The sequence below is a fragment of the Lepus europaeus genome, chromosome 5 (assembly GCF_033115175.1).
Source record: "Lepus europaeus isolate LE1 chromosome 5, mLepTim1.pri, whole genome shotgun sequence".
Lineage (NCBI taxonomy): Eukaryota > Metazoa > Chordata > Mammalia > Lagomorpha > Leporidae > Lepus > Lepus europaeus.
Window position 1 is genome coordinate 144,963,983 of NC_084831.1, and position 20,920 is coordinate 144,984,902.

The following is a 20,920-nucleotide window of genomic DNA, read 5'->3' on the forward strand; positions in this document are numbered from 1 at the left end:
TGACAAGTTATTCAGTACCTCCAGAACAAACCGCCTGGTAATTTATGCCAAGAGACAAATCAGCAGTCATCTAGGTTTTACCTTGGATACCACTTTCACCAGCCCTGACTTAGGTGAAACTTTCTGCAGAAATTCTACAAACTCTTTGCTGATTTTGATACCTGCTTTTACTTTTGTTCTGTATAAAAATCATACACTTTGGATAATAAAATCGCAGAATTGAAATAAAAATCTTTGGAGAGTGCTGCTTGGAAGATGTATAAATATCCTGTTTGAAAATGGCCTTCCTTTAACAATTTTACCATGCATTAACCATTCCTGCCTGTGTCAGTTATTATATTCAAGTTTAACACTAGATTTCTAATAGAATTCTTCCTGAAGACTGTGGATCCGGGCATTCTGTAGTTCAAAAGCATTCTCACCCCAACGTGGAATGTTATTCCAAATATCCTGTTAGCCCATACCATTGAATTTTTTTCTCTATCACTTGGATTTTTTTAAATTTCAGTGTAATAATACATTGTATCTAATATTTGGTGTGCTGATTTTTTACCCTTGTATCTATCTATCTATCTATCTATCTTTCTATCTTTCTATCTATCTCTTTATTTATTTATTTATTTATTTATATATGAAGTTGACTGCTTTTCCAAGCTATAGCAGAGAGCAGTATCAGAAGAGGAATAGTCGGGTCTTTTTTTTTTTTTTTTTCTTCTTCTTTTTTTTGACAGGCAGAGTGGACAGTGAGAGAGAGAGAGAGAGAGAAAGGTCTTCCTTTGCCATTGGTTCACCCTCCAATGGCCACTGTGGCTGGCATGCTGCAGCCAGCACGCTGCAGCTGGCACGTAGTGCTGATCCGAAGCCAGGAGCCAGTTGCTTCTCCTGGTCTCCCATGCGGGTGCAGGGCCACGGCGCTGGCTCAATAGCCGAGTCTTGAACCAGAGTTCAAATGGGAAGCAGGCACTGCAGCCGGAGGATTAGCCCACTATACCACAGTGCCAGAACCTGGTTTTCCAATTTTTTTTTTTTAATTTATTTTTATTTTTGACAGGCAGAGTGGACAGTAGAGGGAGACAGAGAGAAAGGTTTTCCTTTTTGCCATTGGTTCACCCTCCAAAGGCCGCCGCAGTAGGCGCGCTGGGACCGGCGCACCGCGCTGTTCCGATGGCAGGAGCCAGGTGCTTATCCTGGTCTCCCATGGGGTGCAGGGCCCAAGTACCTGGGCCATCCTCCACTGCACTCCCTGGCCACAGCAGAGAGCTGGCCTGGAAGAGGGGCAACCGGGACAGGATCGGTGCCCCAACTGGGACTAGAACCCTGTGTGCCAGCGCCGCAAGGTGGAGGATTAGCCTATTGAGCCGCGGCGCCGGCCCTAGTTTTCCAATTTTTAAAGAGATTTATTTATTTATCTGCAAGCAAATAGGAGAGAGAGGGGGAGAGCTAGATAGAATGAAACGCACACACAGAGATGTTCCATCTGATTCACTTCTCAAATGCCTGTGGCAGCCATGGCTAAACCAGGCTGAAGTAAGGAATCCAACAACTTGAGCCATCTGCTGCCTCCCATTACTACAGGAAATATGGCTTAGAAGCATCTGGGTCTTGAACCAGGCACTCTGACATGGATGCCGCTGTCATACTGATGGCTTTACCAACGGTACCACGATGTCAGCACCTGCCTTCTTAAAAAAAAAAAAAGTTTATTGAAAAGCAGCATTACAGTGAAGAGGCAGAGGATGAACAGTGGGAGAAAAGGGAGAGGGAGGTGGTGGTGCTGGGGTGGAGAGAGAGAGAGAAATACCTTCCATCTACTGGTTCATTCCCCAAATGCCTGCAAATTCAGGGAAAACCTCCTGGCTGTCTTGAATATTTCCATTCCTGCACTTTGGACTCCAGGCCAGAATCAAAGTGTCTCTCCTGGAAGGCCAGCCATCTGCCAGCAGGTCTTGGGACTTCCTAGCCTACATGACCACATGACACAGTGCCTTATCCCATGATGCCCTTGGGATCCATGGGACCACAAGTGCAGATTCCATTCGCAGTGATTTTGAAAAATGAAAAAGAATGCATCTGTACTGTCCATATACCATCGTTTTCCTCTTGAATTACTCTACACACAGAATGCCATTTACATTGTAGTCTCTTTAGGTATTATAAGATATCTAGGGACAACTGAAAGCATATGGGAGAATATTTGATCCAATGCAAATGCTACCACATTTATGCACAGGACTTTAGCAACGGTGACTTTAGTGCCTGCAAGTGATCCCAGACCCCATCTGACACAGAGCTCCATGGACAACTGTCCGTATTCCATAAGTCCTTGCAGGGTCTCACCTGACACAGATCATCATCCTGAGACTTGAGGTGCAGGTCTAATGAATTCCTGCAAGGACAGAAGCAGCTTGGCCCTGGGGAACAGGTCCCCACTGGAGGCGTTTTCAGATGCACACTGAGGATGGATGGGAATGGGGATTCTGGTGAGGTCTGCAGTGGAAATGAGGAATAGATGTGATTGAACCAGAAACAAGGTGAACCTTGTTTGTAAGAGGCAGGGAACTTGGTTTCTGGCATGTTTTCTAGAAGGTATAACTTGCCAGGAGTGAAAATGGACATTAAATGGAGGCAAATTAAAGCACTGAATCAGGGGTTTGCCTTCTGGCAGTGTTTCAAAAGAATGTATTTGAAAGGGAGAGATACAGACATACTGGGAGAGAGATTGTCATCTGCTGGGTCAATCCCCAATAGCTAGGGCAGGTCAGGCCAAAGCCAGGAGCCGGGAGCCAGGAGCTCCTTCCAGGTGTGTGTGGGGGCCCACGCAATTGGTCCAACTTCCGATTACTTTCCAGGCACCTTAGCATGGAGTTGGATAAGAAGCGGAGCAGCTTGGACTGGAACTGGTGTCCATACGTGATGCCCCACACTGCAGGTCTACATCACAGCACTGGCCAATGGCCATCTGACTCTTTATAGTAACATCCAAAAAGAAAATCTAAGTTCTGGGAATTCTGAACAGAAAGAAACTAGAATTTGAAGATTTGGAAAGTTGGGTCTATCCATATTGCAACAAATGAAATGTGTTCTGGGAGAGAACACCAGGGTGTGGCTAGACTGTGCCTTGAAAAAGATGACTGAATGACATGGACAGAATCTGCAGGTTTAACCAAGGGTGAGCGGATGGTGTTGAAATGAAAGCGGGCTGACGGCCTTCCTGGATGGAAAGGACGGAGCAATGCAGTGTGCCAGTTGACAACATGCAGCTTTTGTCAAGAAGAATGAAGGTGACCCTGAAGGGGATTCCAAGATAATCAGGGCTCCTGCCTCTGTTCCCCCAGGCTGACAGGCAAGACAGAAGCCATGGGACACTGCACTGACCAGCAGTAGAGGCTCCGGAAATGTGTGGGATAATGCTGCCACCCTCCTGGGCCCAGGTGGCAGAGGTTGAACCAAAGAGAATTATCATGGAGAGGCAGAGACAGAGAGAAGGCCTTCCATTCACTGGTTCACTTCCCAACTGGAAACCATGGCCGGAGCTGGGCCAATCTGAAGCCATAAACCAGGAGTTTTCTCTGTGTCTCCCACATGAGTGCAGGGGCCCAAGCCCTTGGACCATCTTCCACTGCTTTCCCAGGCCATAGCAGAGAGCTGGATCAGAGGAGGAGCAACCAGGACTCGAACAGGTGTCCATATAGGATGCTGCCATTCCAGGCTAATGCTTAGGCTAGTAAACCACTGCTCCATCACAGAAACTAGTTGTTTGATAGGGGGAGACACAGAGAGCACTGCCACCCTCTGTTTCAGTCCTCAATTGTGTGCACCTGCCTGACTGGACTGGGGCCAAATCAGGAGCAGGGAATTCTATCCAGGTCTCCCTGTGTGGGTGGCAGGAACCCAAGTACTTGATATTCTGGGGACGGGTTGTTCACAGACATAAGTGGGGGGAGTGTGGGCACCTTTGGGGTTGAATTTCTACTTGTCAGCCCAGGGCCTGTCACTCAGGGAGGGCTCAAGTGTCCTCCAATTGGGGGCTGCAGTGCCTGCTGGTCTGTCCCAGTGCACTCGTGTCTTCTTCCTGTCTCCAGTTCCTGGTGCACTGGTCCCTGAAGATCCTCTGGACAATGACTGTCGCCTTCACACAGTAGATTTCAGACAAGCTCAGCCAGACTCCAATTCTGTTCCCTGCCTAGCAAGAAACAGAGAGGGAAGAGGCCAGCGGTTCTCTCTGAGGCAGCTGTGTGCTGAGGGCTCTTCCCGGGCTTCCAGGATTCTCCTGATGAGCATGCCCCTCCCTCCCCCTCTGCACTCCAGGACAGCCACAGAGACACAGGGACTCCATGCCTGCTGTCAGCTGGGTCTCCCCTCCCCCATCCCTCTCCAGGCCCCAGATCTAACCCAGTCCTGGAGGCCAAAAGAAAACAAAGGAAAAGCACACTGTGTTGCATTTTCAAAACACCAGGCCCTAGCAACCTCCATGAAACTCTGGGAAGCTGAGCTTCCCCGTGGGGCACTGGGGTCACTCCTCCAACTTTGAGAGGGCTCTCTAGACAGCAGCAGCTGAGAGGAGTGGGCAGAGGGGGCTCCCAAAGGGCAGGTTTGCACCCTGGACCTCACAGGGCCGTCTCTGCACCCTGTACTTCAGGTCCCCAGGAAATGCCCTGAGAACAGGCAGCAGGCTTTTTTTTTTAGATAATTTTTATTATTTTTTTAAATTGTATTTATTTATTATAATTTTTTTGACAGGCAGAGTGCACAATGAGAGAGTGAGAGAGACAGAGAAAGGTCTTCCATGCTCTGGTTCCCTCTCCGAATGGCCACAACAAGGGGTCTCCCAGGCAGAAGCAGGCCCCAAGCCCTCGGGCCATCTTTCAGGGCTTCCCCAGCCCATTAGGAGAGAGCCAGAATGGAAAAGGGGCACCCGGGACAGGAACCAGCGCCCATGGGGGAAGCTGGCCCTGCAGCACAGGCCCAGAGCGCGGCGTTTCCGGTGCTGTGCAGAGAAACTGACTTGAAACTTCCCAGACTCCAGGAGCTAGACTCCTGCTGTCTTTTCTCTTAGAGGGGAGGCCTTGCCTCCTGTGTGTGGGCTTGTAGTTTATAACTTTGTTGCTGGCAGAAGTCTCTGAGGGCTAAAGTGCAGTTAAGGAAGTGAGGTTAAGGTGGCTGGGGGTCATCCTGCACTGTCTTGGGCTCAGAGGCTCTGGAGCTGGCACAGTCACACTAAGGAGAGGAGCCCAGGAGCTGCAGCGTGGGGGTGACAGGGCGTGCACAGAAGGGCAGGGTTGGGGTAAAGGTGGCATAGTGGGTTAGAGGGGGAACCCATTCACACTTTGGGTTTAAGGAGTGAGACCCAGATTTGGGCCGTGCATGCACAGTCAAAAGTTTAAAAATTTTATCCTTTTACAATAGATATACTATACCTATACATGATAGAATATTTGTATATATGAAATCTATATTTGTTTAATTTGAGCCATTCAATTGACACCAATGTACAGATGTAAAACCAGGAATTTGAACGCATAGGTCTTTTTTCCTGACACGGTGTGGAGTCCCCTTCTCCAAGTGGGAGGCACAGACTTTCCATGTTGCAGCTTTCTCACTTCCTGGTGAGGGCAGGCCAATCCCCAGTTTGTAAGAGAGCGGGTGTGTGTGTGTGTGAGTTATCTTTAAGTTCATGGACAAAAACCGATGTCAAAAGTAACATTATTAAAATAGATTTATTATCCCTGAAAAAAATGTATGATAGCCTTACTGCTGTTTATTTGAAAACCAGCAAAATATCAAATCATCAAAATCATATAATTACAATTGATACCACAAATACTGAAACAAATACTCTATCACACAGCAATCCTTAAAAACATACAAATTAAGAAATGAATAATCTGGAGCCAGGGCCGTGGCACAGTAAATTAATCCTCCACCTGCAATTCTGGCATACCATATGTGCACCGCTTTGAGTCCTGGCTGCTTTTCTTCCCATCCAGCTCTCTGCTGTGGCCTGGAAAAGCAGAAGATGGTCCAAGTCCTAGGGTCCCTGTACCCACTTGGGAGACTGGGAAGAAGTTCCTCGCTCCTGGCTTCAGATCAGTGCAGCTCCCACCATTCTGGCCATTTGGGAAGTGAACCAACAGAAGGAAGACCCTTCTTTCTCTCTCTCCCTCTCACTGTCTGTAACTCTACCTCTCAAATAATTAAATAAAAAAAGTTAATCCTTAAAAAAGGAAATATAATTTTTTTAAAAAGTATTGAAAAATCTCTCTTTGTGTTTCTTATTGTCACCCCCAATGAAATCAGCATTACTTTTCTGATTTTATTAATACATATCTAAATATACATTCCAGGGGATTCATTTATAGAAATCAAGCCACAATATTTAGCCTAGTTATTTGACAATAAGGAAACAAAGCTATTGCTATTGTCTGTGTGTGTGTGTTGCCTCCAAACTCATGTTGACAATTAGTCCTCCAGAGCAGACCCCAGGGACAGGCACGAGTTGGACTGGAGGAGGCCTCGCTACGGGCCACCGTGGCCGCCTGGTGCAGCCATGTGATGTTAGAGTTGGCGCCCTCCTGGATGGCGCGCCACTTGATGCTGCCCAGGTCAGAGGCCCGGTCTGAGCCAGCTGCCTTCTCGCCACAGTCCTGGGGCCTCTGCTGGCCGCTTGTCCTGCCTGACAGCCCAGGCCTTGCTTCTTGCTTCGCTGGGGGCCAAAGGCTGGGGGCCGGCGCCTGGGCCTGACTGAGCCTATGCAGAGCCGCAGGAGCTCCTCCTCCGAGTGCGGGCTGGGGGAGCTGTCGCGTCCACCTCCTCAACGCCAGGCCTGGGGGCCTGTGGGCTCCGGGCCTCCCAGGTGGCTGGCCAGCTGCTCACAGGGCTCCGGCTCACTGAGCGAGCTGGCCGAGGAGCTCAGGGAGTAGCAAGGTGGGGTCTCGTCGGGGATCACCCGGGGCTGGGCCCAGGGGTCGGCTGGGCCGGAGCTGCAGTCTTGGCTGGGGCCCGGGCCTCCTTCCCGTCCCGCTTCAGGGCCTGTGGGATGGCGGATGGTCACCGGAGGACGGCCAGGCCGAGGAGGGCACCTCATCAGAGTGGTAGAAGCAGTACACACCCTCCTCGGTGGGTGTCCTGAGGCACAGGGACTGCCTCCCCCCTTCCCCGGAGCCCTGTCCAAGTGGGCACTTGGGAGCTGGCCCAGGGGCAGCTCCAGCCCGGCCCGGCTCCTGCCTGTGCCCCGGGCCTGCTCCAGGCTCCAGCCGGTGCGCCTGGCCTTGAGCCGGTGCCCCGAGACCTGGCTGGAGGGGGCCGCGAGGCCAGGGGGCTCCTGCTTGTCCAGCAGGCCTCGGGTCTGCTCCCTGGGGGGCCCTTACAGGGTTTCGTCGCAGAAGGACGCGGCGATGGAGAAGCTGACCAGCATGCCCTTGGCCAAGTCGGCGCACCAGTCATCCTCCCGGGCCGGGGCGGGCACCAGCTTGTAGAAAGGGACGGGCAGCGCCCGGCAGCCGGGCACCAGCGCCGAGACCACCTTGCAGAGCAGCGCGGGTACGGGCGCCCCCAGGCACTCGCGCATCAGCTCCAGCTCCTGGTCCGCGGCCCTGCGGATGCTGGAGCCCGCGGGCGCTGGCCTCTCCTGGCATCCGGCGGCTTCTCCCTGGCGGTGCCCAGCGCCACCGCCACCCCCCGCAGCGCCGCGGTCGGGGCAGGCGGGCAGCAGCAGCCGCAGCTCCATGACCTGCTGCACGGAGTGCTCCTGCAGGGCGAGCGCGCTGAGGCTGGAGGCGCTGAAGTTCTCCTCTGGCTTCTCCATGGGGAAGCAGACACTGCGGACCTCCAGCTGGGGCAGCAGTACTCCCAGCAGTTGGCGATGTCAGGAAGCGCTTCCCGTAGCTCTCCCACTGCAGGCTGAACTGGCTGCTCTCGGGCTGGCCGACAGCGTGGCCGGCGGCATCTTCCTGCGGCTGGGCAGCATGGTCTGCCTGGGCTGTCGGGTAGCTCCCTGGGGCTCACCGTGCTGCTGCCCAGCCCACTGCAGGGGTCGCTGGGGATAGAGCTAGCGATGGGCGGGCTCTGGAAGCTGCCCAGGGAGCTCACAGAGCTGCAGCGCCTCAGCATGAGCGACGTCTCCTGCACACAATTCTCAGAGGAGCTGGACAGCCTGGCGTCCTCCATGCCCAGGCCCCAGTCGCAGCCCCCCCTGGGCGTTGGGGTGGCCACAGGCAGGGATGCAGCCCCTGGCCCACGCCACGCCCCGTCCAGCTCCGCCTCTTCAGGGCCGGCCTCCTGCAGGCCCTCGAGGAGCCGCTGTCCAGGTCTCAGGCCTCGCTGGGGCCCGGGCGTCCGGCCGAGGACAGCGAGGACAGCGAGCTGCAGCGGGACAGCGAGAGGGGCCCCTCCTGCGCCACCAGCCTCTGCAGCACCCTGCTGGTCGCGGGCGGCCGGCCGGCCCCCAGCTTCTCGGGCACCTGGCTCAGTCCAGGCCTGCTTCCGGGCCGCGAGGAAGGGGGGGCTCGGGGCCGCCGGGGGCCCCCGCGCCTGACCTGCTCGCGGCCTCCATCAGGGGCATGTGCTGATAGGTGGGCAACAGCTTGATGGTGCGCACAAGGGCGTCGGCGCCAGCGCCCCCTCGGCTAGGCCCCTGGGCCTGGCCGCCCTGCAGGTTGATGTCAGCCCGAGTGGGCGCGGCTGCCTGCCCAGGAGCCCTGCGCGGTGCTCGGCCAGCGCGGCCAGCAGCAGGGCCGCATGTGCTCCCCGGGGCAGTAGCCGTCGCTGGTGCTGCCGCTGTTAAAGCTGTTGTTGGACAGGCTGGCGCGGGCCGCCTTGAGCTAGAGCAGGGGGTGCGCCAGGCGGGACTCCCCCGCCCCCCCCCCACCCCGCCTCCGGCCGGCCGCCCTGGAGCCGCGGCAGGGCAAGCAGGACTGCACCAGGCCTTCCCTTGGCGCCTCCTGCCCGGGGTCCCCAGAGCTGAGGCTGAAGCTGTCGTCAGACGAGGTGTGCAAGGCCGAGATGTCCTCCACCAGATGGTCAATCCACGCCACCACCAGCGCCAGCTTGGCCTTGGCTGCCACGGTCGCCTCTCCGCCGGCCTCCTTTTCGGGCTCCAGGCCGCGGCGGGCTGGCGGGGTGCGGGCTAGCGCCTGGCCCTGCAGGAAGGGGCTGCCCAGGAAGAGGGACAGCACGGCTGGGGGCTGGCGATCTTGGCGGTGGCAGCGGCCAGGGAAGGCGCGTCGATGTCGTGGAAGCAGCCCAAGTCGGAGGCGTAGTCCTGCGCCCGTCTGTCCAGGTGCCGCAGGGGCTGCAGAGGCGTCTTGGCGGTGGCCTTGTCCTCGGCCTCGGTCTCAGACAGGGCCTGCTTCTCCAGGTGGCAGAGCGCCTGCGCCAGGTGCCTGGCGTCGAGCTCCACCTCCAGCGCCCACTGCTTGTGCATGTAGAGGCTGGGCACGCAGATGCCGGGGACACAGCCGTGGCTGTGCCTGGTGCTTGGCAGGCCTGTGGGCCAGCCGGTTGCGCAAAGCAGCGGCGCTGCCCATGGCGATCATCTTGTGCCTGGAGTGCACCAGGTTGCGCAGCATGCCCACGGCGCCCAGGTCCCACAGCAGCTCCTGGTCCCGCGCGGCTGCGGGCCGACAGGTTCCAGCGTGTGCCGCATGCGTTGCTCAGGATGGTCAGGCTGTGAGAGGTCAGGTGCTGCAGCAGCGTCTGCAGGCAGTGATGGTCCTGGAGCACCTGCCTGGGTGGGGGGAGGGTGGGGGCGGGGTCAGGTGTGGCTGGAACAGATGGCCCCGCCCCACCCTCCGGGGACTGGACAGCCATTGTGGGCACTTGGGGGCGTGGACCAGCAGGTAAGAGGGGTGGTGGTGGTGGTGTGTCTCTGTATTTCTCAAATTAATTTTAAATTACAACAACAACAAAAAAGGCCTGCTTCGCTGCTCACTAGGCTAATCCTCCACCTGCGGCGCCAGTACTCCGGGTTCTAGTCCTGGTTGGGGTGCTGGTTCTGTCCCGGTGGCTCCTCTTCCAGTCCAGGTCTCTGCTGTGGCCCGGGAGGGCAGTGGAGGATGGCCCAAGTGCTTGGGCCCTGCACCCGCATGGGAGACCAGGAGGAAGCACCTGGCTCCTGGCTTTGGATCAGCACAGCACACTGACCGTGGCGGCCATTTAGGGGGTGAACCAACGGAAGGAAGGCCTTTCTCTCTGTCTCTCTCTCACTAACTCTGTCAAAAAAAAAAAAAGAAAGAAAGAAAGAAAGAAAGAAAGAAAGAAAATTAGTCCTCAATGTTACATGGTATTTGAGGTGAGAGTCTTTGGGAGGTCATTAGGATTAGATGAGGTATGGGAGTAGGGTTCTGGGTTTGCATTAGCGCCTTTGTAAGAAAAGAAGGAGAGGCCCAAGCTCATACACTTTCTCAGTCTCAACAGGAGCTGCCCTGCACAACTTCAGGGCTCTGCAGAGAGTTCCTTTCCAACCAGAAAGCCCCCATCAGATGCAGCCCCCAACTTTGGGCTTCCCAGTCTCCAAGAAATGGATTTCTTTTCTTAATGCGTTATCCAGTCTATGGTATTGGGTCACAGTAACAGAAAACAGACAAAGACAGCCACCAATGTCCTTAAAGCCTCAAAAGAACACCAGGGAGGTCAGTTTTCCCCATTGTCCAAAGAGGACATAGAACAATAATTCTGCCTGAATTCTTCTCCCCTCTGCAGATTCACCCTCCTCGTGATGCTGGAGACACTGGTGACCTGGGATGCTAGAGATGGTCTCCCTGGAGAGGCTGCTCATACTGGGCATGGTGACATGGGCCATACTGGGACACTGGTCACACTGCTCACGCCGGGCATGGTGACACTGGGGATCCAGAATCATTCTGGGGACACTGGTCACAAGGGGCTACTGCTCACACTGATGATGATACTGATAACACTTGGGGTTTGCTTTGAGCCAGAAATTTTTTGTAATTTAGTCATCCAATTCTGTGTTTTTCAGAAATGTATGTATTTTACCCTAATGTGAATACAGACCATTTTACTGGGCCGTCTTTTGGTGCCGCATTCAACATCAAGTTCCTTGGCAGAAGAAAGAATGTGATTAATTTACAGGGCTACCTCTGGATGATAGAGACTCCAGCTGTCAAGAGCATTTTGATTGTTAGTTTTGAGTCTCTAATGTCTTCAGATGTAGATGTATTTGCTCATTCTGTGCCTCTCTGACTTATGGGCCACTTAGCTCTTTGCTCTCTACTAATTGATGATTGCAATGAAGCACTTGATCACTCCTAGACCAAAATGTGTGTTCATTACTATAAGTGCTCATCATGCTCATTGGTAGACTCACAAAAAAAGGAGAGTGGTTTTTTTTTCAAAAAAGTGAATATTCAAGTCAAACTAGATTTTTCCTAATAATTTATGAAGTGCATTTAAAACACATACCTCACACTTTCAGATTCATATATAAACATTTTCTAAAATATTTGTTTATTTTCATTTTATTTGAGAGAGATAGATGAATATATAGAGAGAAGCAGAGTGCTGCTGGTTCACTCCCCAAATGCTCATGACAGCCAGGGCTGGGTCAGGCCGAAGCCAGGAGTTTAGAACTCAATCCAAGTTCCTCACATGGGTGGCAGGGGCCCGAGTACTATAGCCATCACCTGATGCCCGCCAGCATGCACTGTATCAGGAAGCTGGATTGGAAGCAAAGGATCCAGGACTTGGGTCAGGCATTCCTATATTGGATGCCTGTGTCCCAAGTGGCATCCCAGCTGTTGTGCCATTTAACCTCACCTTTCCCCAATAAATGAGTTCTTTGGGGACAGGTAGTTGCATTAGAGCTCTACATACTGAATAATTATTTACTGATTAATCCCAAACCTCGCGTGTTCTTACATTTTCTCTAACCATTCTGCTTCACTCTCCTATTACTATCTCAGATAACCAATAGATTTCCATCAAGAGTAGCTACTTGAATGAAGGGACAGAGACTCACATCTGCAGACCTGTCACAGTGGCACAGCAGGTTAATCCTCAATGCTGGCATCCCATATTGGAGCACTGGTTCAAGTTCTCACTGCTACACTTCTGCTCTACTTCCCTGCCCCTGGGCCCAGGTAAGCAGCAGCACATGACCCAAGTATTTGGGCCCCTGCTACCCATGTGGGAGACCTGGATGAGTTCCTGACTCTTAGCTTTGGCTTCAGCTTGGCCCACCCTGGCCACTGCAGCCATCTGGGGAGTGAACCATTAGGTGGAAGATCTCTGTCTCTATCCCTCCCTCTCTCTTTCTAATTCTGCCTTACAAATAAAAAAAAAGTCTTAAAAAAACAGCTTGTACTTGGGAAGTGTGGTTTCAGGAGATTTTTCAGGCTAAAGCAATGTGTTGTTAAAATGTATGATCGGTCACAAGAAACTGATGGGATAATCAGGATATTCAAACTAGAAATAGTCTGACACATTGGTTCCACTATGCAAGGGTGAGAATAAAAATGTTTCTGCAAACTTAGGAAAGTCTGGTTGTTCTGTAGCTGTGGCAATAAGGAGCTGTGTTCGTTGTTTAAACCTCTCTAAATGATCAAGGACAATGCAGCTCTATGAATACACATTGGCAAAACTAAATTGTTGATGTCAGCTCTCACTTGTGAAAGTCAGCCCGTCAGGGCAGACTCACCACAGAACTGTACCTCTGAGCACCAATAGCCAGCAGCACTCTCACCCGTGCAGCCACACTCCACGGTGATGTAAGCTCACTCCCCCTCTGAACATCCTTTAGTGCCTGAGTGCCACGCCGCCCCAAGCAGCCATGGACGATCAGCATTCTGTTATGCTCTGGGCTCTGCAGTGATGGAGCACAGGACCTGTCCTTTTGTGCCTGGCTTCCTTCCTGAGGTCCCCCGCGCCTGGGGCCACCCATCCCCTGTGCCTGGCTCTCGGGGCTTCTCAGCGCAGCCGCCCTCTTTCTTGCCTGGGGCTGCACCTGGGGCCCAGCTGGGCGACCCACACAAGCTCCTCCTCTTCTGCCCTTCACTCATCAACCTCACGGACACCTGTCACACAAGACCATGCTGCAGGTTCCCGGAATATTAAAAAAAATCTTAAAAAATAACTTATTTACTTGAAAGGAAGAGTTACAAACAGAGAGAAAAATCATCTATCGACTGATTAACTCCCCAAAGGACCAAAATGGCCCAGGCTGAGCCCAGAATTCTGAGTTTCCCTCAAGGGTGCAGGGGCCCAAGCACTTGGGCTGTCCTCTGCTGCTTTCCCAGGTGCATTAGCAGGGAACTGGATCAGAAGTGGAGCAGCTGAGACTCGAACGGGTGCCTGTATGGGTGGCTGGCATTGCAGGTGGGGGCTTTAACCTCTCTGTCAGCCCCAGTTTTAAGTTTTCTGAGGAGCTCCACACAGCTTTCTTCAGTGGCCGCCTGGCTCATGCATGGTTCATGCATGGCTCATGCCTGGCTCATGTGTGGTTCACGCATGGCTCAAGCCTGGCTCATGCCTGGTTCACATGTGGCTCACACATAGCTCAAGCATGCCTCATGCCTGGTTCACATGTGGCTCACATGTGGCTCATGCCTGGTTCATGCTTGGTTCACACCTGGCTCACGCATGGCTCATGCGCACAGCAGTCTGAGGGGTTCCCTTCCCTCCACATCCTCCCCAGCTCTGGCTTTTGTCTTTTTGATCACAGCCAATCTAACAGGAGTGAGGGGCAGCTCACATGGTTTTGATTTATGTTTCCTTGACGAGTGACAGTGAGCATTTTTCAGCATCTATTGGGGCGTGTGCTGTGATGTAGCAGGTAAAGGCTCTGCCTACCACACTAGCATCCCATATGGGCATCTGTTCTAATCTCCCCTGCTCCACTTCCGATCCAGCTCCCTGCTGTGGCCTGGGAAAGCAGTAGAAGATGGCCCAGTGCTTGGGTCTCTGCACCCACATGAGAGACCTGGAATAAACTGTGGCTCCTGGCTTCGGATTGACACAGCTCCAGCCGTTGCAGCCACCTGGGGAGTGAACCAGTGGATGGAAGGTTCTGTCTGTGTAACTCTGCCTCTCAAATAGATAAATAAATCTTAAAATAGTAAAGTATCTAGTGCGCACTGGTGTGGCTTTTGAGACGTGTCTCCGTGGGTCTCTGGCCTGCTTTTAGACAGTTTGTTTTCTTGGTCGTGCTTTGAGCCCTGTTTGTCGCGGGTCCCTGACTGCACAGGCATCTGCCAGCTTTCCTCCCGGTCCGTGTCCGGCCCCTCATGCTCTTCCTCTCGGTCTGTGTCTGGCCCCTCACGCTCTTCCTCCCAACCCCATTGTCCAGTTTTTTCTGTTCGTTGCCTGTGTTTTGGGGTCCTATGTCCTGGAGCTCCCGTCTCCCTTGGGTTCACCTGGAGGCAGTTCCTGTGTGCTGGGAGGCCAGGGTCCAGCATCCATGCGAGTGGATGTCTGGTCTGCTCCCCACCCAGTCACTTCTGCTCGCTGCTCCAGGGCTGCTCCCTTGTGGGCGCCGGCCCCTCTGCCTCCCGGCAGTCAGGTGGCACCTGCAGTTTCTCTCTCCTTAGGGCTGCACCGGCTCCTTGGAATGTTCTGCGGCTCCATGTGCAGCTTGGGATTTTTCCCATTTCATTGGGATTTGCTGAGGAAGTCACTGGCTCTGTGCATTGCTTTGGGTTGTAGAGACATTTTCACGGTTTTTAAAATAATAGGTTTTGTGCTAGATGATTTTGCCCAACTGTAGGCTGACGTAAGTGTTCTGAGCATGTTATTTATTTATTTGAAAAGTTAGAGGGGGAGAGACAGACACACACAGAGGTCTTCCATCCACTGGTTCACCTCCCAGATGACTGCAATGGCCAGAGCTGGGCCAAGATGAAGCCAGGAGCCAGGAGGTTCCTTCAGGTCTCCCAAGTGGGTGCAGGGGCCCAAGGACTTGGGCCATCTCCCACTGCTTTCCCAGGTGCATTAACAGGGAGCTGGATTGGAAGTGGAGCAGCCAGGACTTGATCCAGGGCCCATATGGGATACTGGAGCCACAGGTGGGGGCCTCACCCACTGCACCAGAGCGCTGACCCATCACCGGGGTTTTAAAATATTTCCCCGGAAATCCACTCAGTTTCCACGGACTTTTTCAATCTGTTTGCACCAGGACAGGTTTATGTTTTGATTGCATCTCCCGTGAACTTGAGGAAGCAGAGGTGCAGGAGGCTGGCGAGGCTGCTCCGGCTGGTGACGCGACACCGATGCACCCAGAGGATGCTGCTGAGCGGGCAGGGCCAGTGGCACCCGGCAGGAGTCGCCGTCCTGGAGGGCAGGGGTGGTGGAGCCAGGGGCTGGGGTCCCTGTGGGATGGGGAGAAATTCTGGACCCAGTGGTGGTGGATGCGCTGTATGGTTAAAATGACAGAAACGGTAACTTTCCTGTGTTTGACCACAAATAGAAAAGGCACCCAGGTAAAGTTCAGCGGAACGGGCTTTGATGGCTGTCTGCACTATGTGACACCCGCCCACCCCAGGCAGATGATGGCGTCTCGCCATCCGGGTCCCAGGATGCTCTTTCCCACTGCAATGCCTCCCCCCACCCACCCCCGGATCCCAGGAGGAAGAGCCGCGCCCTGTCCCTGGGGATTTTTTTGAAGGATTTGTTTATTTTTATTGGAAAGGCAGAGTGCAGAGAAGCAGAGGCAGAGAGAGAGAACGGAGAATGCGGTCCATCCGCTGGTTCATTTCCCAAATGGCCGCAGTGGCCAGAGCTGTGCCGAACCAAAACCAGGAGCCAGGAGCCTCTTCCAGGTCTCTCACGTGGGTGCAGGGGCCCAAGAACTTGGGCCATCTTCCATTGCTTTCCCAGGCTGTAGCAGAGAGCTGGATCGGAAGTGAAGCAGCCAGGACTTGAACCGGTGCCCATCTGGGATGCTGGCACTGCAGACGGCGGCTTTCCCCGCCACGCCACAGCGCCAGCCCTGGGGATGGGTTTTGACTTCTCGAGAGCTGCACGGGGCACTCAGGCTTCTCCGCACTCCGGCGTCCTTCTCGTGGTGCAGTTACCCCGCGTGTGTCCGTGCTGCTGCCTGCATCAAAAATCCACCCTCTGTACCATGGATCTGCCCACGGCTGGGGCCCACCCACAGCACCCACCCCTCAGCACCTACCACCCACTGCAGATGTCCAAGGCACCCACACAGTCGCCAGCCAGTGTCCGTCCACTGTCCCATGGTCAGCAGCTCCCCATTGGTGCCCTCACACACACCGACATTCCAGGGGTTGCCGTGTGGCTCTCCCATGGCCTTCTGGGTATATGGGGTTGGGGGGTTTTCAGTGAGGCAGTGATGTCGAGGGTCCAGGCTGCCAAGGACGCCACAGGGAACAGAGATGAGAGTGGCCAGTGCGTGTCCTGGCGCCGGCCCACACTGGCCGGGGATGCTGGGCAGTCCCTCCTGGGGTCCCACCTGCTCTGGGTGAGCCAGGCTCGGATCCAGCTCCCTGCAAGTCCCCTGGACTTCCAAGGTGTGGCAGGGGGGCAGCTGAGCAAATTGAGCAATAAACACAAAGCGAGAAATGCAAAGATAATAAATAAAATGCAAACTCCAACTTTTCTCCTGAATTACTGAAGCTCTTTTCATATTTTCAGCATTTTTTGCTCCTAGGGTTCATTTTCTTCACACATGACCATCATTTATTAAAATCATTTTCTTTTTCTTTGAATTGGATTGCTTAAGCTATTTTAACAAAAATAAAATGAACCTGTAAGTTTGGGACTACTTATGGGGTGTTTATTCTTTCCCATTGATTTATTAGTCAATATTGTCATATTGTCTTGTTTACTCTGTTGTTACGGTTTTTCATGAAGTTAGATAGTACAGAAACTCAACCTTGCTTTGCTTTTGTAAGAGTGATTTGCATAGGTAGTTTATTTTCTCATATGAATTTTAAAAATCAGGTATCAAATTCTAATACAACAGTTCTGGGATTTCTATTTGGATTGCTGTGAATCCACATTAGTTAGGAGATAATTGACAATTTAGTCTATGGTTTATTTCTCCATCTATCCTAACTTTATTTTCTCTGACCAATGTGTTTTCACTTTCTATGTGATGTCTTGCATATATTTTATTATATATTTCTTGCCATTTTGTTATTTTATGTGTTTAAATGATTTTTTTTAATTATAATTTTAATTATCTATTGACATTACATAAAATGAAATTGGTTTTTATAAATAAATCTAATATCTTGTGACTGCCAAATTTATGTATTCACTTTGATATTTCTGTACCAAGAAGCATGCCATCTATTACATGTCAGGATGGAGGTGGGCATTCGTCCAAGTGGTTAAGATGCTAAGACTCTCGATTCCACATCAAAGTGCCTGGGTTCAGGTCCCAGTTCTGTTTCTGATTTCAGCTTTCTGATAAGTTGCATCCTGGAAAGGAGCAAGTAACGGCTCAGCAAGTTGGGTCCCTGCCGTCTACATGGGAGACCTGCATGGCGTTCTCTGTCCCTGGCTTCTTCTGGCCCAGCCCCAGCCATTGCAAGCATGTGGGAAGTGAACAAGTGGATGAGAACTCCATTTGTCTCTCTGTCTCTCTGCCTCTTAAATCAATCAATAAACAAAAATTTAAAGCCATAAATCCCTGTATAGACAGAGAACATACTCTTTATTATTTGGATCTTTTTAAACTTATTCAGACTTATTTCAGATTATAATATATGATTGCAAAAGTAGAAGTCCTGGATTCATCTATTTACTTTCATCTCATCAGGATTTCATTTTTGCAACGCATCTTTAAAGATAGAATATCATTGGTCTTGATTATTTTGACAATCTCTGACAATGATTGTCGATGTGGTTGGAATTTGCTGTACTATTTTATGATTTGCTTGTTCTTCATCTTTTTTTTTGAGTCCTTTTCCTTCCTTCCTGTCTATTTTTGATTTATTTTAGTAGATTTTTGGCATTACCTTTTTGTCTACTGCCTTTTTAGCTACACTGTTTATATTAATTTTATTGCACACTCTAATGATTTCAATATGCACTCTTAACTTTTAATTATTTCTGTGATTTAGTGCTGTACTATTTAATTTTAAATGTGGAAACACTGCAATACTGAAACTGCATTTTCTGAACCCCTATCATTTATGGTAGAGTGTCTGTAGTTATTATACCTAAGTACTCCATAAACTCCACAAGGAAATAAGGTTATTTTTGTATTAAGCAACACTACGTATTTTAAAGAAAATTGAGACAAAAATATCCTTTGTACATAGCCAGATATTTATTATATCTGAGTCTCTTCTTTCCCTCTTCAAGGTGCACATTTCTATCTGGCATTACTTTTCTTCAGCCTGAAAGACTTCCTTTAGCATTTCTTACATTATGGGTCCACTGGAAATGAACAATTTCAATTTTCTTTTCTTTTAAGATGTCTTCCCTTAACTTGTATTCAATATTTTCCCTGGCCATAGTATTTCTGGCTCAATTATTTTCCCGCAGCATTTTAAAGATGTTGTTCTACCATCTACCATCTATAACTTTGGATGACAAATGAGCTATCACATCTATCATTTGCCCCTATTTGTAGTGAGTCATTTCCCCCACCTGCTTTCCAGGTTCTCTCTCTCTCTCTCTCTCTCTCTCTCTCTCTCTCTCCCTCTCTCCTTTTTTTTTCTTTTTTTCTTTTTTTTCTGACAGGCAGGGTGGACAGCAAGAGAGACACAGAGAAAGGTCTTCCTTTTCCATTGGTTCACCTCCCAATGGCCGCTGCGGCTGGTTCACCATGCTGATCTGAAGCCAGGAGCAAGGTGCTTCCCCTGGTCTCCTATGCGGGTGCAGGGCCCAAGAATCTGGGCCATCCTCCACTGCACTCCCAGGCCACAGTAGAGAGCTGGACTGGAAGAGGAGCAACCGGGACAGAATCCAGTGCCCTGACTGGGACTAGAACCCAGTGTGCCAGCACCGCAGGCAGAGGATAGCCTATATATACTACTGGCTTTAATATAAACTAGTACAGCAACTGTGGAAGACAATATGTAGATTTCTCTGAGATCTGAAAATAGATATACCATATAACCTTGCCATTGCACTCCTGGTAATTTATTCAAACTATTCAGTATTTGAAAGAGTTATTTGTATCCCTATGTAAATTGCAGATGAATTAACAATAGCTAAGAAATAGAGTCAACCCAGATGACCTTCAACTGATTGCTCTATAAAGAAAATGTGGCAAAGAGAGATTTACTACACCTAACCTGGGAGTGTCATCTTTGACACACCCTCAACCCTGAGGAACCAAACACAGCTCTCAGTCCACACTTATCTCAAGCCTCTAAGGCTCCACCAAAAGCAAACAGTCCACTTAATATAGAGCCATAGTGTAACAAGAAAAAAACACCACAGTGAAGAAACCAAATATCTCCAACATGCCATACAACAAACACAAAAACCGAGGTAACAAGAACAAGGAAGAAACTATGACACCCCCAAATGAAAAAGACACCCCAATTCAAGATTATGAAGATGATGAGATCGAAGAAATGCAAGAAGCAGATCTCAAAAAATTGATAAGAACATTAAGAAGTTCTCAAAAACAAATTCTTGAACTACAGAAATCCTTAATGGACAAGATAGAAAATCTCTCTCGTGAAAATGAAATATTAAGGAGGAATCAAAATGAAATGAAACAACTATTAGAACATGAAACTGTGATAGTGACAAAAAACCACAATGAAATGAAGAATTCAATAGATCAAATGACAAACACATTAGAGAGCCTTAAAAACAGAATGGGCGAAGCAGAAGAGAGAATATTAGAAGACAGAGAACAGGAAAGGAAACAGGCAAACCAAAGAAAAGAAGAAGAAATTAGAAATCTAAAAAATATTGTCAGGAATCTACAGGATACTATTAAAAAACCCAACATTCGGGTTCTAGGAGTTCCTGAAGGCATGGAGAAGAAGAAAGGATTAGAAGGCATTTTCAGTGAGATACTAGCAGAAAATTTCCCAGGTTTGGAGAAGGACAGAGGCATCTTAGTACAGGAAGCTTATAGAACCCCTAATAAACATGACCAAAAGAGATCCTCACCACGACATGTTGTAATCAAACTCACCACAGTGAAACATAAAGAAAAGATTCTAAAAGGTGCAAGAGAGAAATGTCAGATTACTCTCAGAGGATCTCCAATTAGACTCACAGCAGACTTCTCATCAGAAACCCTACAAGCTAGAAGGGAATGGCGAGACATAGCCCAGGTACTAAGAGAGAAAAACTGCCATCCCAGAATATTATATCCTGCAAAGCTCTCATTTGTGAATGAAGGTGAAATTAAGACTTTTCATAGCAAACAGAATCTGAAAGAATTTGTTGCCACTCATCCTGCCCTGCAAAAGATGCTTAAAGATGTCTTACACACAGAAACACAGAAACATGGTCACCAATATGAAAGAAGGTAAAGAAGGAAACCTCACGGCAAAAGATCACAGGAAGCTCAATTTCTCTTTGACATAGAATTAAACTCTGATGCTCTGTTAAAGCAATGTGTTAAAGTAATCTAAAAACAAAAAGCAATTCAAATCAATTGGCAATCTACAAAAAGAGTTAAAGATTTTAAAAGCTATTATTAAAGTTGCTATATTGGTCTATTATGCTATGTTATATGTGTGTACATATTGTATGTCCACATAGGAAATTTTATTAAGAGTTTTATTTTAAATGGCTTATAGATAAGATTGTCCATAAATTTAAGCTGCTAAAATCAATCAAAGATACATTGTAATTTGTGTGACCTGAATCTGTGTATCATATGTTTTAAACTTGTTGGTAGAAAGAAACTAAAAACATTCTATATGGTTGTGCTTAAGTTTACTGGTTAAACAAACTACACCATGTTCGATATTTAAGAGGTGTTTTCAAATACATGATTCTTAAAATTTATAGAAGGCAT

General features: G+C 50.1%; 1 pseudogene; it reads right to left on the reverse strand.

Annotated features, from left to right (window-relative positions):
- Nucleotides 1-2,350: 2,350 nt before the first annotated feature.
- LOC133759296 (adenomatous polyposis coli protein 2-like) lies at nucleotides 2,351-9,807 on the reverse strand (annotated as a pseudogene).
- Nucleotides 9,808-20,920: the final 11,113 nt, after the last annotated feature.